Source organism: Schistocerca serialis, chromosome 2, assembly GCF_023864345.2.
Source record: "Schistocerca serialis cubense isolate TAMUIC-IGC-003099 chromosome 2, iqSchSeri2.2, whole genome shotgun sequence".
NCBI lineage: Eukaryota > Metazoa > Arthropoda > Insecta > Orthoptera > Acrididae > Schistocerca > Schistocerca serialis.
Window position 1 is genome coordinate 509385925 of NC_064639.1, and position 21152 is coordinate 509407076.

Genomic DNA, 21152 nt, shown 5'->3' on the forward strand with positions numbered 1-21152 from the left:
TTCATTAAAATGAGTTCGGGACCACCGGTGCACATTTATTTTTACACATTTTTATTGCCTTCGGCATTTATGTCTGCAGAGTTGCGTAATTTGAATTTACCGCTGAGATAATACTGTCAAGATGGCGGCAGACAATTGATAGAGACTTTCTATTGTTAGAGCAAATAGGATAAGTATTTGAAATGCTTATTAAACTTTACTTTCGTATTGTGCAATATTTAGACTTCATCAAGCAAACATCTGATTTTTTTCCAAGGAAAACACAGACAAAAAACGCGATACAAATCAGTATCATCAATGGCTGCGCTCCCTGCAGCGGAAAGAAATAATTAACACAGATATTGCTTACTGAGAGAGGAATTAAAGTTACAAATAATTCTTCACTCATATTTATAATAATAATGATCTCTATTTGCAACTAATAATTAACAAATAATTACAATTTCTTAACAGACCTCAGTTTGATATGCGTCTTGCGTCCTGGACCTACAAAAGCCGACCAACAAAAGGTAAAAACAAAGGAAGACAAACGCAGATCATAAACGGAATTTACAATTATCATTGTCTTTGTATGATACACATCGATATGTCCAATTACATCATAAAATATTATAGAAATAATTAATATTTATTTCACTGTTTTTTCATATGTCGGATAGATAATGTTTGTAACTGTTAGAGGCATAATTTCCTCTCGTCGCATTGTAGCTAAAATTTATCATGTGGATTTTACAAGCCGTAATTCAATTTTACATCACGACATCTGGCATGTCTGTATTTTCAAGGAGTGAGGAGTTTTGGAGGAACGAACAGAGACGCAACATCCAGGCGCGGGATTGTTATCAGAAGACGTATAAATAATATGAAAAAATCTCATGAAAATGTAACAGAGTCGTGAGGTCGCTAAAGAGAGTTTTTGCATACAAGTCCAAAACTGTCACCAAGTGAGGTGGCGCAGTGGCTAGCACACTGAACTCGCCTTCGGGAGGATGACGGTTCAATCCCTCGTCCGGCCAGCCTGGTTTAGGTTTTCCGTGATTTCCATAAATCACTCCAGCAAATGCCGGGCTGGTTCCTTTGAAAAAGCACGGCCGACTTCCTTCCCTGTCCTTCCCAAATCCGCTGAGACCGATGACCTCGCTGTTTGGTCTCTTCCCCCGAACAACCAAACCCCAACCCAAAACTGTCATTAGCATAAGTGAGAAAGATGGTATTTGACATACAGAGAAAAGAAACACTACATGGATCATTGGCTGTAGTTGCTCAATAATAAAGATGTGCATATTGTTGCCGGCCGGTGTGGCCGAGCCGTTCTAGGCGCTACAGTCTGGAACCGCGCGACCGCTACGGTCGCAAGTTCGAATCCTGCCTCGGACATGGATGTGTGTGATGTCCTTAGGTTAGTTAGGTTTAAGTAGTTCTAAGTTCTAGGGGACTGATGACCTCAGAAGCTAAGTCCCATAGTGCTCAGAGCCATTTGAACCATTTGTGCATATTATTGAAGTTTTATACATAAAAGATTTTTTACCAGATGTGAAGGAGCTCTAAGTCAGAAGCTCTACGAAGCTTGATGATTGGAGCTTATGTGAGTGAGATGTTACATAGAACTGAGATGATGAGAGTTTGAGGATAGCAGCAGATGATGAAGTTAATAATTAAAAACAATTTACAGGAGTATTTGGTCGTTCAGTGAGAGCATGATACAGTAATATTTTGTGTATCTCCGTATACTGTTGACAGGACATATTAAACTTTTGGCGGAAGACAATGGGAAAAGGAACAGAAGAAATATGACAAAAGACTGAACTTGACGCAACCTAGGAAGGAAGATTACGGTAAAAATTATGAGCCTGCTGCAAGATCGATACCTCGTGCCCGACTCTCGAGAATGCTTGTGGTGCTGCGATGTGAGGCTGTCTTCGATTTGCCTACATAGAGCATTCTGGGATAGTAGTCAGAGAGAGATTTCTGATGGTTACTGCTGAAAGAGTTCACTGGCGGTCTGTTTTGGCTACGACGCGCTCGGTACGAACGGACTCTGTTTTGGAACCCACTGGGCGAGTTAGGAGAAAACACGCATAGGAGGACGTTCCTTAACTGGGAACGCGCCACGACCAGAAGACGTGCAGCCATTGATAACTTCTGTTTTGTAGATCGCGATATTGGTGCCGGTTCATCCGGAGAAAGAAACCTTGCTGCTCATGAGTTTATTAAGACTGCATGAGCGCCGTAATTATCCTCATGCGCTGATGGTTTTCCTCAGATCCGGGTAGTGGAGTGTGTAGCACAGCTGTTGGAGTATTATTCAGCATTTTGCCCGTTCACCCTATTGTGGTGCATCACTTTGTTTCTTATTTCAATATGTAGCCATACTGCTTATTTAGTGCGCCTTGCGCGTGACCCGTCGATCTAGCATCGCTATGCGCGGCCTCCCCTGCAGGATGTAATTTGTTCTCGCTTTTGGCTCCTATTGCCAAGCGTTTCTGTTTTATTGGTTCTGCTGTTGAAAGTTTACTCTTGTGTGTGTGTGTTTTATCTTTTACCCTTCGTATTGGACTTCATACATTATGCTCAATCCCAGTCATGGTCCTGTCATTCCTAACGTCATAAGTCGAGAACACGTAAAACTAGCGTAATGCCACGTAACATTCTCGTAGCAAGAGTGTGGTTTTGTTGTTCACTTTCTGGGATTTCCGGTCGATTGAGCATTGTTCTTTCCTAAATTTATTGTTATTTTTGTTTTGGTTAAATCCGTCCTTGGTTCAGAGACTACCAGTTTTTGTGGTCTGCCCGTTTTTTCTGACCGATATGGTACTGCGCCAGGTGATCGGGCTGGGTATATTACGGAAGGAGCAGCTCAGGTTCGGACTCAAGATTCGTGGCTACGGTGACGTGCTGGACTTGTGTTAGCGGCGTCCTCTCCTTCCCAGTGCAAATTACGCCTCAGTGTGTTGGTCGCATAGGTGCCGCGATGGAATACTGTTCGGCCCCTTTCCGCGATCTGGGGGAGAATATCGACTTTTTTGAATGCAGTTTCGCTCCTCGGTCCCAGATCAGGCTTCAGGCGCAGATTACTCGCTTAAGTAATCACGCAGAGGATTGACATTCGGTAACGTCTGATCTTTCTTTGAAGAGCAGTGTTGGCGAATTACTCGTTGGAATACTGGCCTTGAAGAGAAGGTTAAGTTCCTTAAAGTGGCGAAAGAGGTTATACGGAAGAGTCAAGGGCAGTTTGTTGGTGGGAAACTCCGATCAGGACCGAGGTCCGTCAGGCGCCCGAACGGATTGTGATTCCTGTCATTTCGCCAAGCTTCCGAACGACCTTTGCAGCGTGAAACAAGAAGCAGGTTATTCAGCAATCGATGCTGTTCCTTGTTTAGTAAAGTTTTTGTTGTTTTTGGTCGACATGGAAAGACAGATCAGTGTTTTTAATATTCTTTGGAAGATATCTTTTCGTATGATATCCCCTTTCTGTAAAGGTTGATTGAGTGACTTGATTATCACTTCCTTAGATAGTCACGGCGGCTTAAGAGAGTAGCGTAGCCGCATTTTAAGAGAACGGCTCTACGAAAGAGTTCGGAATAAGTTAATTAATCAGCATGCTTTTCGTGTCAAGCGTACTGGGGAACTCTTGACTAAGTATGTAACTGAAGTGCGCGTCACCGCGGTCGCTTTCGATGTGAGCTTATCAGACGGACAGGTAATCAGTGACATCGTATAGGAAATTAGCCCCGAGGATCGTTCCGGTATTTTGTTTTCAAAAGGACCAGTTACCTATCAAGATCTAGATCTTTTGGTTACTAATGTCATTGGGGTTTCTCAAGCGCAAGCAAGACGCATTTCTGTTGAACAGGTAGCGAGTGTAGTTCAAAAGCTAAACCTAACACCCCAAGCAAGGGCGAATGGATGTTATGGCTTTGCTTTCGTTGAAGTGAATCCAGGCAATTTGCTCGAAATTCTCGCTTTTCTCAAGGAAACCCTTCGATCAGATGACGCCAGTGTACAGGTAGGCGGTCAGCATCACCTTCCTTTCCGCTAGCCTATAACAAGGTGGCGGGTGTTAAAAGGTCCCTCCTCTGTCTTTGGCCTGCGCTTACTTTATCCACGACCCATTGTGCGCCTTGCTCGACTCTGGTAGTACTATGTCCTTGTTGAACTACCGGTGGCATTCCAGATATCAGTGTACTTGTAAACAACCAAAGGTACAATCCACCGTAGGAAGCCGTAGGGCAGTTAACGGGGCAGAGACTGGATTCGGTAGGCAGACTGAGTGATGTCGCCGTATTGGGGAATTTTCCTGGCCTGCTCAAGTAGTTGTGGTGAAGGGGTTGTGTACCAATCTCTGGTTAGGGTGCGATTTCATAGGAAAAACTGAGTTAGAATTGGACTAAGCTCAGGGCGTCTTTTACGATTATTTCAGGCTTCGCACCTCTTTAAAGATTTTGTCCTTCAACCACACTCGTCGTCTATGTGTTTGTTCTATGGTTTCTAAATCTAACGAGTCTGAGCTAAGTCATTTATCATTTATCTAATGAAGAGGCACAACAGGTGCTACAACGACGTCGTGATTTCCGTAACATGTTAACCTGTATCTTAGGTGTGACCAGTAAAATACGGAAGGGAATTCAGGTATCGGATCGAGAGCCCTATTGATTTTCACCGCCTAAGACGAGAGTGTTAAGACAGCAAGTCGACGAAATGTTAGAAGACGAAGTGATTAGTTCTTCGACTTTCCTTAGTGCATCTCCCGTATCTTTGGTCAGAAAGACAAATGGGGGCGATTTCCGTCCTGTGGTGGATTATGGCGCCTTGAATCGGAAGGTAGTTCCTGAAACTGTCCCTCTTCCTGATCTTCACTTTTACTTCATCTAGTTCACTGGCTCCCAGTTTATCCAAATCAAGCGTATTACCAGATACGACTGGGGATGAATGCAACGTCGCCAATGCATTCGTTACGGACTGGAATTTGTATGAATTTATCTGGTTACCCTTTGGTCTCTCTACCGGAGCAACAGTATTATTTAGCTTCTGGATTCTATTTTGGGAGACCTAAAGTTCTAGCTCATCTATTATCATTTTGATGACATTATAGTTTATACTGAAACCTTTTCCGAGCGTTTGGAACATCTCCGTTAGGTAATGGGTAGGCTGGGCGAGGCAGAGTTAACAGTGAAGCCATCCAAGGTCAATCTCGTGCGCCCTGAAATTTCTTTCTTTAGGGAGCTGGTTTCTTCTGGTGGAGTTCGTGTGGACCAGTCACATACTAGGGCGATATATAGGCTCCAACCCCCAAAAAGCAAGAAAGGGCCAGTCTGTAGGTATGATTTTTTTTTTTCGAAAGTATATTCCGCACTTTGCTCAGCGGCCTATTTGAACGCTATGCGCCGGAAGGGCATGGAGTTAATTGGACGGAAACCCAGCAGGAGGCCTTCGATAACTTGAAAGACGCGCGGAGTAGTGCTCCCATGGTGGCTGTCCACGATTTCGACCTCCCATTTATTGTGCAAACTGATGCCTCCAACTCTGGAATAGCAGCTATGCTACTCCGGAAGAAAAAAGGAGAGAGACGGGCTACTGATTATGCTTCCAGTTCCCTGACTGTGGCCGAATTTAGGTATTACATATGAGTTGGAGTCCTGTTCGTGGTCTAAAAATTTAAGTTTTATCTCGAGTACCGAGAATTTCAATTTGGCAACTACGCCCTTACCTGGATTGTGGCTCACCCACATAAGATCTGCCGCATTGCTCGTTGGGCGGTGCGCCCATCAGCTTTCAAATTCATGGTGAGGCATATTAGGGGTAATGAGAAATTGGTGGCTGATGCACTCAGCAACATGATCAAGGAGAAAGGGCCCGAAGATTTAGTTCAGCCTTCTTACGAGTTGTAAATCTTGGGAATTATTCTTGTTGAGGTGCCAACTTTGTTTACCAACTTAGAGGAAGAACAAAAGGCAAATCCTGAGTTGTGAGCTCTTAGGTGGCGAGCTGAGTCGGTCAAGGAGGTGCTGGGGTATCAAAATAAAAAGGGGATGTAAGTTACCGAAGACCAGTTCAGGTAACCGGAAGGGGTTGCTGCAGTCCTGGGTAGAACGGCCCATGGAAAAAATTTTCATTTATTACGTTGATGCTTCACACCGTACTCAGACCGGGAACAACTATATTTTCTTGGCCTTTGACGCTTTCGAGGGATATTTTTGGCTGTGTTCTGTTAGGGGGTGACTACCAGTATGATTGTCAAACATCTAAGCGGAACATTTTCGCTCTTTTGTCCCCCAAAGGTATTGGTCAGTGACAATGCTCCTGCCTTTGTTTGTCTTGAATTTCTGCAATTTTGCTTTGGACATGGCGCCAAACGTGTAACAACTACGCCATATTACCCTCAACCTTTTTTTGCCGATAGGTTCAATCGAAACTTAAAGGTGATCAATGCGCTTTGCGCCGTGCGATCTTGTTCTTTTCAGGGTTTGTGGCAACTGCGGGCGCTGGGAAAGAGGCGTAATCCAGGAACGCATTGGCTCATATATGTACTTAATTGCAGGTCTCGATAGTTTTCAGCGCCGCCACCACAACTAAATTCGCTCATGTCATTTGCCCCGTGACTCTGCTGCTCTTCTTCCCCCAGATTCACTGCTTCGTGGGAACGCGCGGCCTTCGCAGCTGCCTGCTGGTGCCACCAGGGCACCCCAGGAGGAGCGGATGTACGATGCGCTCTCGCCTCCACCATCCACGTTCGCCGACCCCGTGGACCTGGACCCGCCGCCGCCGCCGCCGTCATCGCCCCAGCACACGCCCTCAGGCCTGGACGTGTGCCTGGCAGATGTTTTCCGGAGGATGTTTCTGTTGCCTCGCAACCGAGATGGCGGGTTGCGGACGGACGTCCGCCGTCCTTCACAGTCACGGCTCCCGTCCCATCACGACGTCCAGCTTCCTGTTTGTCGTTCGCAGCCTCACTACATGACAAAGGTGCGTCATTTCGGTGCGGGACGGGGGGGGGGGGGGGGGAGGAGGCGGGAGGGGGGGGGGGGGAAGGAATGTGCTGGCGTACGCTGGCGCCAGCACTCCATGCAACATGGAGGTTACGAGAGTTTCAATAGACGCCAACGACAAGACCCGCTGGGAACATGTCCCCAATGCCCTATCAGCCGCCAGTATTTAGGATCGCCACTGCGGACTGGAGGGCCAGTTTACTCAGTTAGTTCGAGGCTGTTACATCAGCAGTTAGTTAAAATCTGTACGCTGTGGAGCTCCAGCGTGTCGCCCATACTGAGCCACAGATTTAGCTTCTAGCACAGAAACAGGGGGCACATAGCAACCTTACAGTAAACATAACGGACTTCTACTTCAACACCATTGAGGCTACGTGGACTACACAGAAGAGAGACTGTACCAAAGCACCTGGAAACGTAAGTTAAGTGTCTCTTTGTTCATGAATAAAGGACCAAGTTACTTAATGCGTGCAGTTTGTGTTACAGAACGAGGATACCGCCCACCAACCAACATCCTCTCCTTGTTTCCCATGGTACAGCTCTACAGAGACAACGAGACGACATAAAAGCGGCTGAGGAGAATACAACAAAGGTAAACAATGTATAATGTAAGAGAACTTGGTGTCATAATTTTAAAGTATAAGTGGAGAACCATATCATGGTTGTGGTTATATTTCAGATAAACGATTTCCACAGTTTAGAGAACCTAGACTCAGGCAGAAAAAGACTTCATGAGATGGAAAGTGATGGAAGAATGGAAAATCTAACTCATCTGAAGAAGCTAGATAACGAGGATAAAATGACGGTAAGGTGATAAAGCAATAGAATGTGTAGGGTCATCATAGTAGGTACGGGTTTACTCATGTAATCTATTGGAAGCTCGCAGGAAATTGTGAGTTGTCTCAAATAAGTATTTGCTCTCAGATAACCAGTAGTGCACGTAAATATAGGTAACTGCATAACACTAACAAACTAATGACATATGAAACCTTACAAATCTCACTTAAGCTCCTAACTAAGCAAAGATCTGGAATGAAACACTGATGTAATTACCATTACGTAAATTTATAAATGAAAGGATGAGTTTGAAATGTGTTAAGTAATAGAAACATAGTCTTCATTTAACTGAGGATGAGTTTGAATATTTTAAGCAATAAAAACATGGTTCTGATTTAACTATTATTAAACTTATGCAGAAAGAAAAGTTTTTGAAACAATGGATAGTCGCTGTATAGTTAAATAATTTAGCGTATGTCATCAAAAGCTGAAATTTTGTTAAAATGGGAAAGAATAATCAAGTTTCAAATGCTATGAATAGTGAAGAGTAATGATCAGTTCCTAAAGCAACTTGTGCATGTCCTGTTGTAATGATACTGAAGCAATAGTTTTAGGAGCAAAAGGACGTTTGTGTTTCCTAATAAGTAATATTAATGTATGCACTTTTATTGTGTTTGAGGTCAAACCAGTCATACCTTGGAGGCAGGGATGAGAAAGTCGAAAATAGTACGAGACAGAGGGCATGAGGAATGAATAAATCAGAGCGATATTGCTCAGCAGAGATAAGGTTACACACTGCCAGATGCAGGGGAAACGAGTCCAGCAGGTAGCTCACCTGTGGCATGCAGCTTAGCCACTGTCAGCTAACACTAACAAGCCAGGGCTGGCACATGGACGCTGTCTGGACGCCACCGACTGAGTCCTTGCGCAAGCAGAGGACCGAGGAAATTTTTGAGAATCGTCATCACCTCGCCACTAGTGAACATGCAGCTGGTTGTCCAGGTATAGCAACAAAATGACAGACAGGCTCTGGCAGACCTGTTCACCTATGCAAAATGGTAATGTAATGTGGGGTCTGCAAGAAGACCCAGAATACTGTCGGTTAATCACCACATGTTGCCCATGTGATATATGCAGATACTGCTGATGAAGCACTAAGTAATGAGATTTTCACTCTGCAGCGGAGTGTGCGCTGATATGAAACTTCCTGGCAGATTAAAACTGTGTGCCCGACCGAGACTTGAAGTCAGGACCTTTGCCTTTCGCGGGCAAGTGCTCTACCATCTTAGCTACCGAAGCACGACTCACACCCGGCCCTCATAGCTTTACTTCTGCCAGTATCTCGTCTCCTACCTTCCAAACTTTACAGAAGCGAACCTGCAGAACTAGCACTCCTGAAAGAAAGGATACTGCGGAGACATGGCAGAGCCAAAGCCCGGGGGATGTTGCCAGAATGAGATTTTCACTCTGCAGCGGAGTGTGCGCTGATATGAAGCTTCCTGGCAGATTAAAACTGTGTGCCTGACCGAGACTCGAACTCAGGACCTTGGCCTTTCGCGGGCAAGTGCTCTACCATCTGAGCTACCGAAGCACGACTCACGGCCGGCCCTCACAGCTTTACTTCTGCCAGTGCCTCGTCTCCTACCTTCCAAACTTTACAGAAGCTCTCCTGCGAACCTTGCAGAACTAGCACTCCTGAAAGAAAGGATACTGCGGAGACATGGCTTAGCCACAGCCTGGGGGATGTTTCCAGAATGAGATTTTGCCCGCGAAAGGCAAAGGTCCTAAGTTCGAGTCTCGGTAGGGCACACAGTTTAATCTGCCAGGAAGTTTCATATCAGCGCACACTCCGCTGCAGAGTGAAAATCTCATTCTGGAAACATCCCCCGGGCTTTGGCTCTGCCATGTCTCCGCAGTATCCTTTCTTTCAGGAGTGCTAGTTCTGCGGGTTTGCTTCTGTAAAGTTTGGAAGGTAGGAGACGAGATACTGGCAGAAGTAAAGCTAATAAAGAACGAAGAGTCAGTACACCATTGGTCTTACACACGTATCCGTAACAAATGTGATCAGCTCTGATCATAACAAGGTCATGAACTTTTAAAACAGTCACCAGTATCACCAGTACTGCGAAGATTTTAACTAACGATTTCATTTATGTGTGTAACAGAGACAATAGGAGCAAACTTTAAGTTGAGAACTGTCTTCCATTTTGACTAGTTAACCTCCTCATTAAACCAATGCCAATGTGCAGCTACAAATTATACTATTTGTGGTGAACCTTGAACTTGCAGCCTAATCCTGTACCTCATGTATCAAACAAGTGACAATACCAACATCATGCGATGAAATAATTAAGTTCCTCAAATCAACAAAAATATCTCATGTGTAATTCTCTTTTACAGGACAATTTAATGATAAATTAATAACAAATTGCATGTCTTAAATTTATGTAACAGAGATTGACCTGTAAGTCTTGATCACGAAAAGTAAACGCTATTGAGATATAAATATCAGTGACTGAAAGCAATGTTGTAACTGGAATATTTTGAATGTGTAATGCAAAATGTTTTATTTCAGCTTGTTTAAACTAAAATCCTATATGGTGGAATATGCATATTATTTAATATTTGACTACATCATTTTTTCACTGGTTACAGATTTATACACAATTCTGATTCACAGTGACACAAAGAGAGATTTCTGAAAATGTTTGTATTATGTATTGGGTAGCAGCTACTCACAGAGGTTCAGTGTGGACTGTAACTATCATATGATAGCGAAACTTTGCAGATATTATAATGCTTTAATGCGGAACTGATATATGCTGAAAAAAATAGTTCCAGTTTTGGTCACCAGGTGCAGATTTGGTGCCGTAAGTGTAAGGAGACGAATAAAATTTTTCCATGTGTAATGGATTAGGAACGGAACGTGGGCAGAAAAGATCAAACAAAGCGAGGAAGGTTTAATGTTGATTTTATTATTAACAACCGATTACACAATTTGTTCAATACGAGCACCGGAGACGTCGATGAGATGCTGCATCCAGCTGCTCGCAGCAGTTCCTGTACAATCTGAGCAACGTGTTCTTGTGTAAGCTCATAAGGGAGAATCAGATTAAATCGTAATAAATTAATCCCTACCAGATATTGAAATATGACTTAGTACTATTGATCACCAACGCATAAGTACTTAGCTAGGCGCTTCAGTCCGGAAACGCGCGACTGCTACGGTCGTAGGTTCGACTCCTGCCTCGGGCATGGATGTGTATGAAGTCCTTAGGTTAGTTAGGATTAAGTAGTTCTTAGTTCTAGAGGACTTATGACCTCAGACGTTAAGTCCCATAGTGCTCAGAGCCATTTTTGCATAAGTACTTAGATTTTTATTTCGTACGCTAACTTGCGTGCAATGCTAAATGCGATGCCACTAAGGATGCAGGCTGAATGTTGCTGAGAGCAAGGGACGCGCTGTAGGCCACATAACTCGTGATAGTACACCTACAGCACTATACACAGAATAGCCGCTTGCATCCCTCTACAAGAAAAGAAAGCAGCACTGGTGACCAGACAATGCAGAATACGTCTCCGGGACGTGCAGGACGACACATTTTGGTTTTAACAAGCTGTGTCCGTAGTGTGCATGTCACGTAATGGCTATCGTCCCAGAAGAACTGCTACTGCAGAGGGAAACAGCGGGAAGTCAAGCTTCGCCGAAAAACACGGAATGTTAAAGAAACATCTTAGAAAGTGGAACAAGAACAGCAAGTTGGGACCTCTTTATTGCGCGTGAGACACTGACACATGACTAGGTGAGGCCAAACTGAATACTCAAAGAAATGTGAAGGCTGCTCCTATTGGTTCGTATAAACAATCTGGGAGTGGAAGTAGAGTGTGCGGCTGTGTTCACAGAAATCCTATCGTACCCGTCAGCACACGAAGGTAGGCATAATGAGGGAGTAAATCATACACATTTTGCAGCATCAGGACTAATCATTTTTTGTAACTAGTTCCTGGAATTCGAGTAAGGGAACGATGCAAGTGTCTTTTAAGACAACATCTAACTGGGCAGCACTCATGGGAATGAGTTTTTAGTCAATGAAATTTACGAAACGCTGAGAAACACAGAGCTCAAAGTATTCACCCTCGGAATCGTTCTGTAGATTGTCACCTAAATTCCAGGTCTCATGTCCTCTACTTTCAAACTTCTTCGAAACTTCAGCACGTCCGGGACGAGATGCTTTCATCTGGGTGGGATGAACCTAGACGCAGGTGGAGACGACTGATTTCGCAGCCACTTCAGACGCCGTGAGACGCAGCCGCAATACTGATGCAAACTGTAGGGAAAGGCGAAGTTTTCATAACGGTGTTCAATAATTTCTGTCTTCACTTTCTGCACTGATATACAGTTAGAAATTTAATATCATTTCAACTCTGGCAAGAGATGGACATGCATGTCCCTCTGCAGTATTTTCTGCCTCTGTGTACGAACCTATGGCTATCACGATACCGCCTCCACTAAAGTAAATGTCCTATTCAGATACACGTTTATTTACCCACTTATGCTAAGGCATTAGTTTATTGATATCAGTTCTTTTTAAATTGAATTCACTGAGAGCGTTGTTTGATTTAACAGTGAGGTGCATTCCTTAATCATTGATTTGATGAGTGATTAATTACTTACATCAAATATTAGAGACCAAATGAATTTATTTGATTAAAGTATCCAATTAAAATCTCCACTCACTTGATAGGCAAGGGCTACGCACGGTGTAAGCTTACTCTATCCCCACGACAAATTCATCAAAATCAGTTCGGTCGTTTGGACGTAAAAACTTAAAAGACAAAGTTACTTTTAATACTATTAGTATCGGAGTATGGATTAAACATATTGAGGATTGTAGATCCATTGCATTCATTGCTTTGAATCGTATTACGTAGAACATAAAAAGATAAGGTTTCGTGTTCTGACCCGGGCCAGGCCAATTGTGACCGACCGACCGCCATGTCATCCTCTGCAAATGAGGTCATCGGCTTCGGTATGGAGAGGCATAGGTTCAGCACATCGCTCTCCCGGGCTTTGTCGGGTTTCACCGTTACTAAAGGGTAGAATAACTCCTCAGCTGGCCTCTTGAGACTGAGTGCACGCCATGATGGAAAAATGGATGGCAGTACCGGGAATCGGACCCTGGTCGACTATGTGCCAGTCAGTCGCACTGACTATTCAACTATTACTTAGAACATAACAACCAATAGAAGCAATTTACAATAAAGTTGAAAATTCAAAAAGCAAACAGCGTTTCGAAAAAATAAATTTTCTTCTGTAATTCGCGAAATATTCTTCAAATAAATAAAAATCATATGCTATACATTTTCTAAAGTCGTACATGTCCGTCCTCAGCTTACAAGCTATCTCCATACCAGATTTAATCGAAATCGTTTCAGCGACTTTTCGTGAAAATGTGACAGAGCTACTTTCGCATTGATACTATTAGTATAAATTTCATTTGTAGCATCGCAACTACCTGTTCCTATGACAGAAACGCAATTTCGTGAAATTCTTGATGGTAGTGATAACACCAATGTTGTGCAACGTAATGAGTCATTGTATTCTCACAGCAAATAACAAGCCGATTTACCTTCAATGGTATCCACAAGCAAAAGTTTGATGACACTTCGTCAGGCTGTGAGGGGGTTTTGTCATCATTGACCATCCCAGTTGGTCTCTCCGTGATACGTGCAGGGTTTGGATTTTAGATATTGGATGCAATTAGGTATCTCTTGATAGTAACACTGGCATCTTTATTCCATAGAAGTGAAGCAGTTTGTCCAAGGACGAATTGTTGTGACTTGGCAAGACAGCCAAGCCACTATGAGAGGAAGCCGAAAGGCACGCGTTTTAGCTCACGCAGGCTGGCGTGAGGTCTGGAACAGGACAATGTCTTGAAACTAGCAAAAAAGGTACGTAGCTTCTGGAATACTTAACTTTAATCCATAATTGGTGAACATCGCTCCTGACGGTACATGCATCACAAGATAAATAGCAAATGATAAAGGCGCCTTGCTAGGTCGTAGCAAATGACGTAGCTGAAGGCTATGCTAACTATCGTCTCGGCAAATGAGAGCGTAATTTGTCAGTGAACCATCGCTAGCAAAGTCGGCTGTACAACTGGGGCGAGTGCTAGGAAGTCTCTCTAGACCTGCCGTGTGGCGGCGCTCGGTCTGCAATCACTGATAGTGGCGACACGCGGGTCCGACGTATACTAACGGACCGCGGCCGATTTATAGGCTACCACCTAGCAAGTGTGGTGTCTGGCGGTGACACCACACGAATAATACCGTCTTTTGTCAATGGGCGGAACAATGTGGAGAAAATCTCATCTCCCTGGTCAGAGAAACAATCTCGCCATCGATTCGGCAAGTCACGAAACCTCTTGGCCAGGAAATCTTGCCCCCATCCAAAAAATGGTTCAAATGGCTCTGGGCACTATGGGACTTAACATCTGAGGTCATCAGTCCCCTAGATCTTAGAACTACTTAAACCTAACCAACCTAAGGACATCACACGCATCCATGCCCGAGGCAGGATTCGAACCTGCGACCGTAGCCGTCACGCGGTTCCAGACTGAATGCCCCCATTCAAGCTGATGTTTGTTCTCAGTTTGCTCGAGATGATTACACACTAAAATGTGGTTAACGTCGTTGAAGAAGTTTGATGGTACGGTGATCATCCATGGTCAGTATCTGAAATAATAGGCAACAAGTCTTATGTCAAGATTACGAAGTAGAGGATCAGTTAGTCTACCTACAAAACTTTATTTTTCTATTACCTTGGAGGTATGGATTGAAAGTTATCTTTAATTTTTTCTATATTACAGCAATAAATGTTTCAGCGAAATTTTTCAGCAGGGCATATCAGTAACTATAAATTGTAAGCACCAGCAGAGCATTTCACTGGGCTGAAAACTAGAAATAATGGGGCACGTAATCAAAAATTTTTTACTTCTGACTATAAAGAATTTTCGTACTTACTTTCGCATTTTCCGACTGCATATTACATTTTATAATCTTGGTGACAGGCTGATGAGTATGGTAACAGGGAAAGCGAGACTGCTGGATCCTTTTTAGAGTGCGTTGCTGTCACGCGTAAATAAAAGAAACACCTAGCTGTCTGCTACTACCTCGTACATCTATCTGCCAGCTTTATTATGAAATGTGAAAGCACGCCTGGGGTTTGAGTCACAGCTCTAAATACGCGCTGAGGGAGTAAATGGTGGATAAAAACGTGCCTGAACTGCATGAAGTTCTCTTTACCTGAAATTCGTAATTCTGCTTTTGACACCTTCGTTTCCTGGCCGTTCTACTCGCGGTCGCTCTGTTCGCAGCGTCTGTAACGTTTAATGAAGTCAGAATTGAAGCAGCTGGCAGAAGGGCAGCAAGTCAGAAGATTTGATTTTAGGATACAGAATAAATGAAATACATCCTGTGTATCGCAGAAAGTTTTCTCTTAAACTGTTTCTGGGTAAACCTTAATTGTAAACGCAATCCCTTAATTTACAATGTCGAAGCACTGTTTACTCGATACGAAGTTACGTGTATGTCGATCTCCCTATATTTAAGTTGATACGATTCTGTCATAACTTAAGATCAGCGGTGGCTATCAGTATTAGACCGAAAAGCCCGTTTTGCCACCCCAGATTTCAATTGAAACAACTCTCTCTGATGGATCTGAAATCTGAATGAAATCGACATTTCAGCGTAACACGTAGCCTTCCAGGTTAACGCATTCTAGGCACGTCATCGAGTAAAAACATTGTAGCGCACACGCTTTGTTTTAGGTATCCTCAAAGGAAGACCTCCAATGGGAATTAATCGGGATCTTTGCCCGGCCAATCAGCTTTTCTGATATCCAATGGGATTCGCCGGGATCTTTTGGTAGCCAATCAGTGCTTTCTTAATATCCAGTGACCTACAAAGGAAAACTGTTAATGAGTCAAGAACGTGACTTGAAAACGAGACAGTGCGCAAAGTACACATCGTCCTTTTTGTTTCGGCCTTTTCATATTCCTAGAATCATGAAGAATGTAAGATGCAGTGAAATACCTTATATAATACCATCCGATGTATGCGCATTTGAGTTTTCTTCGCCTCAAGTGTGAGAAGAGATTAAGGGCCATATCGCGTCATAGGTTTGATATCTCATTTTCACTTAAACTGCTTCGACAGCTTGTGGGTCTATAATCATCAAGGTGATTGTAGTATGGTATTTGAGAAGATGAATTAAAATTACCAAATTTAAGTGCAACAACCATTGTGAATATACTCAGAAGAGTGGGAACATCACACATACCTAACTAAGTTGAGATTTATTAAAAGTAAAAAAGAGAGGATGGAAAATGTAACTAAAATTAAGTGCCATACACGTGATGCCACAAGCTTCTACAGGTAACATGTCAAGAACAACACATAAACAGGTATTACAGTAATTTTTTAATCACTATTTTATATATGTAAGGTAATGATAAATTTGTATGTATGAACATGATTAATGGTTGCTCCTGTAACTTAATTATCTTAATATGTAAAGTATGAGTAATGGGACAAAGTTCTGGGCGTTTTGTTAGTGTGGGTTGCCTACACCAGGGGCAAGCATACATTCAGAGGCAATGATAATCACCAACGTATTGTTCCGGTTCGTGTCAGCCCCTCATCTACAGTTCTCTTTTGATTGACAGTTCCTTAACCTATTGTTCTGTTAAGTGGTTTTCCATGTCACTCATCCCCTCCCCATTCTCCTTCACCTAGCTTATTTTTCTGTTCCATATCATCCCCTTCCCCTTAACCTGTTGTCCCTTAACCTATTGTTCAATCCCAAGCTACGTCTCCCACTCCCCCTCTGGGAAATCCAACAGCCTTCCTCCCTACCCTCCACTCCCAGGAAAAAATGGAGGAAAATCTCTCAGTCTATGCTGAGATTTCTGTGTGGGAAGATATAAGTTGGTATTATCTTCATTTTTTCAAATTATGGGCGTTATTCTATCGGAAAATTTTCTCGAAATTGGTAGGAAAAAACTATGTGTGTGCCAACCATGATGTGATGGAATTGGCGCACAAAACAACCACCAGATGATGTCCCTGTAACCCCCACCTCACCCCTCGACTGCTCACCCACTCCCTCCAAACATCTTCCAGAAAAAATTTGTAGGCAAAAGCAATGTGGAACGACATAGCAACCCACCTCTTCTTGCACGTTGTAACCTTCCCGCAAAATTTTAAAAGAAATGTAATGACAATACTTGATACAAATGGGAGCCGAGTGTAACCTCCCCACAAAATTTTTAAAGAAAGGACGATACTAATTAGAAATGCTGATGGACATTGCTCTAGGCGTAACCTGCCCACAATGAAATGTACCGACAATGGCAACAAAAATGTGAAATTCGCAATCTGACTCAAATATAAATCCTTCAAAAAATTAAAGTCCATTCAGTGACAAGAAAATTCAATTAAACCGAAATATCGGTCTTTGGCCCTGTGTAAAACAATCAGAATTAAAGTCTTACCTCAGAATAAATGGATGTCACATATCTGCTCTTGTTGTTGCGCACCGCTTGGAGGAACTGCATTGCAAATAATAATATTCTCTTTTTTTGTGATTTTAGTGGAATTTTTCTTCAAAAGAAGTGGAATGAAATGGGAAGTGCAACGAGATCTTTAGTTCAATAAAAAATTAATTTTTTGAAAAAATGCTTTTGAAATAAAAATTATTATTGGGGAACTTGTTGGAGAATAATTACAATTTTTCATTATCTAATAATTATATTAATTAACAGTATACCTTATTCACCATCTTGACCAGTGTTGCCGACCGCCTACATCATACAACCGCACTGGGCTGTTACTACTGACCGACCGCTCTGCATGACGACTATTAGCGTACTGCTCTCAACTAGACAGAGCTACAGACTCGCAACGACTGAACTGACAGACTCGCAACGACAGACTGACCGACTCGCAACACTCGCGCGGTCAAGCGCATACTCTCTGGTCACAGATGCTACAATGCCTCGCCATCGCTGCTGCGTTACATACGTGTTTCATAACCCTCCACTGGGGGGGCAAAAATTTGGCAGCGATGGTGAGTCATTTGGACTTGCCAATCGCGGCAAAATTTTTCTTTAATTAACAAAATCCTACAACTTACAGAATATTTAAATGTTGTGCACACGCACTAAGTACAAAATATATCAGACAAAGACAAAATGTGAATACTAAACATAGTAGCAAATCAGAAAAAAGTATATACAAATTTTTTGACAGATAAAGTGCACAGGCACTGAAAAAATTCTTTAGCATATTCAGAACAAATAAACAGACTGGCAAAAAATATTATGTTGACAAGTGACATAAGTGTACTCGCATTGGAGTTCAGCGAATCGAAAAATCTATAACCTATGAACATAAATGATGTTACCAAAAATTTTTTTTCTTTATGTGACAAGAATCAGGATAGGGAAGGGAAGGATTGCATCATGGTTGTAGCACTTTGATTGCACACAGCTGCTCTGAAAGTCCATATCTTTCCACAGAAGTACAACACCAAGTGACACAACTTGAAGTTCTTTTCCCATCAGAATTTATCAGTGTAGCCAAGACACTGAACTGTCGTAGTAATGTTCCATGTTTTCATTTTGGCAGTACATTACGTACACCAAACAGTGGGACCATAATAATGTCTTCATCGCTCATGGTGGTGGACAGCATGTCGTGTCAACACCACACTCTTACAAGGCACACCAACGTAGAATTAGTGCAAAACCAAATATAGTGCTCCATGATCACTGGGATAAACAGGACAAATGGACATTGCAGTAATTCAGGGTAGTCAGCTTATGAGGTGAAGGACATCAAGTCACATAATATTGACAATTACAGACTTAATTAGTAGTTTGTGGCATTCATAGCCCAGTTATTGAACATTTCTGTACCAAGTATGTAGTATTACAGAAAAATGTTCATTAATTGTTGTACATAGAATCAGTAGCCTTCTTTTCCTGGTTACAAAGCATCATGAAATAATCGCATTCTTTTCAGTTACAGAGTATAATTAAGAATCATTAACCTTCTCCTAATTACAGTTAATTAATCATTTGTCATTCCAATAATCATTAGCCTTTTCCTAATTACAGTTAATTAATCATTTGTCAGTAATTAATCATTTGTCTAATTACAGTCAATTAATTAATCATTTGTCGTTAATTAATCATTTGTCTAATTACAGTTAATTAATTAATCATTTGTCATTTCAATATAGTAAGAATTATTAGCCTTAATTAATTACAAAGCATTATTAAACAGTACCATAGTTAATTAATTATGTGTCATTCCAATGTAGTAAGAATTATTACCCTTCTTCTAATTACAAAGCATTATTAAACAGTCACATTCTTTTCTGGTTACAAAGTATCAACATTGGAAACAAGAGCTAATCAATGGCATAATTAATCACAATTCTTCAAGTGACATTAATTATTGGCACTCAGTGGCCAGCAAGTATTGAATAGAATCATCATTCAGTATTATTCAGATTATTACGAAGTCATTATTAAAAATCAGTTAATTACAGTCAAATCATTAGTAATCACAGGCATTATAAGTAATATCATTACAATAAACAGTGGCAGTTATCAGCTAGTGACAAAGCATTATTTTGAATATAGTCTCATTAAGAGGTCATTAATCAAGTGACATGCTATTCAGAGTTGATCAGTATTATTCAGAATTATCATAAACTAGTGACATTATGTGGGACTGGTAATACATTTTTTTTTTTTGTAGCAATGCATTGCGTTGGGATCGATAATTAATTGCTGAAACATAACACTATTTGCTTTTGACCTATTGCAGCAAATGAGGATAGGTAACGTCATTCGTCATGAGTCAGCTGTAGCAAGATTATGTAACAAGGCAGTACATGTGATCACATTTATAAACGATAGACACAAATGGGTAAAAAATATAAAAATGCAAGTACTAGAACAGGTATAATAAGTAACAGGTTTAGTAAGTGTCATGAAAAACTTCTCCTGGAAAAAATACAAAAACGGATTATTGACCTGAAAGAAGAAACGCACACTATGCTGAAAAGTAGTGAACTTCGAATTAACAGGCAGTGAAGTGTGTATAAAATGTGTTCCATAGCTGTCCTTCCCAAAACTTTCAGTCATCCTACTATGCAATGTAACACCTGCTGTCAAAGCAAACTGCAACAAATACCTAAATAACTACATAGCATAAATACATAACTTCAACATTATCCTCATCTGTAAAGAAAAACTTCATTATCCATATCATCATAACTTCACCATTATCATCACCTGTAAAGAAAAACTTCATTATTCATAATACCATTTCCTTCATCATTATTCATCAGTATTCACTATCATCTGCAAAAAATCACTTCATTACTCATTACATAACTATTCCTTATCTCTAGCATATTTCATCACTAAAACTAAGATGTGTAGTTCTCTCTGACAGCCTGCATCAATCACCCTGGTATTCTGAAAGAAAAAATTAGTCAAGACTGCTATTCTGTGATGAGTATAGTATATTCGTGTTAATGTTTGTTAATCCTGATCCATTTACTCTTCCTCATAAAGTTATCGCATCTCCTTTCGTTTATTCCGTAGGTGAAATTCCCATTCCTGTTGAATTTATTTCTTACATACATCATTTCTTTCTGAAATTGATGAACAGAGATTAATGTCTTGCATTTAAATCATATACCCACTAAATAATGACTGGTTTATGGTGACACAATTAACCATACAGCATAACATGACAGAAAACGTAATATGTTAAAGACGTTGACAGTGTTCAGATGCAAAAATGTACACAGAATAATACAATGCAGTAGCAAAAAAAAAAAAAATGTGAAACAGTCACGATGTTGAGATGTCATAAGGCAAAAAAAATGTCAAAGTCGACTGGTGTGTGTTATATCTTAACTATTTCATAGTCCATACAAACAAAACTGGAGTACAGTCATATACACAAAAAAATGGAAAATGTGCACGGTCTGATGTGTAACGACAAGAAAAGCGACCTGCTAACCTTACCTTGCCGGGCACTTGCCAAGAAAAAATACGATAATCATCAATAAGTAGTCAGATGAATTAATTGCATTAGTAAATGGCATCATAGTGTGTTGAATCATACAGTGGTTTCACTCGATAAACGGTTTAATGTTTGAGATATGGTGATTGCCTTTCGATTTTCTGGTTCTCAAAGTTTCGACGTGTACAACATTGGGGTGAGGGATGCTGCGAATCCGATATGGACCTGCGTATAGAAGTTCAAATTTACTGCACTTACCTTTTAATTTGCTGGATAAAT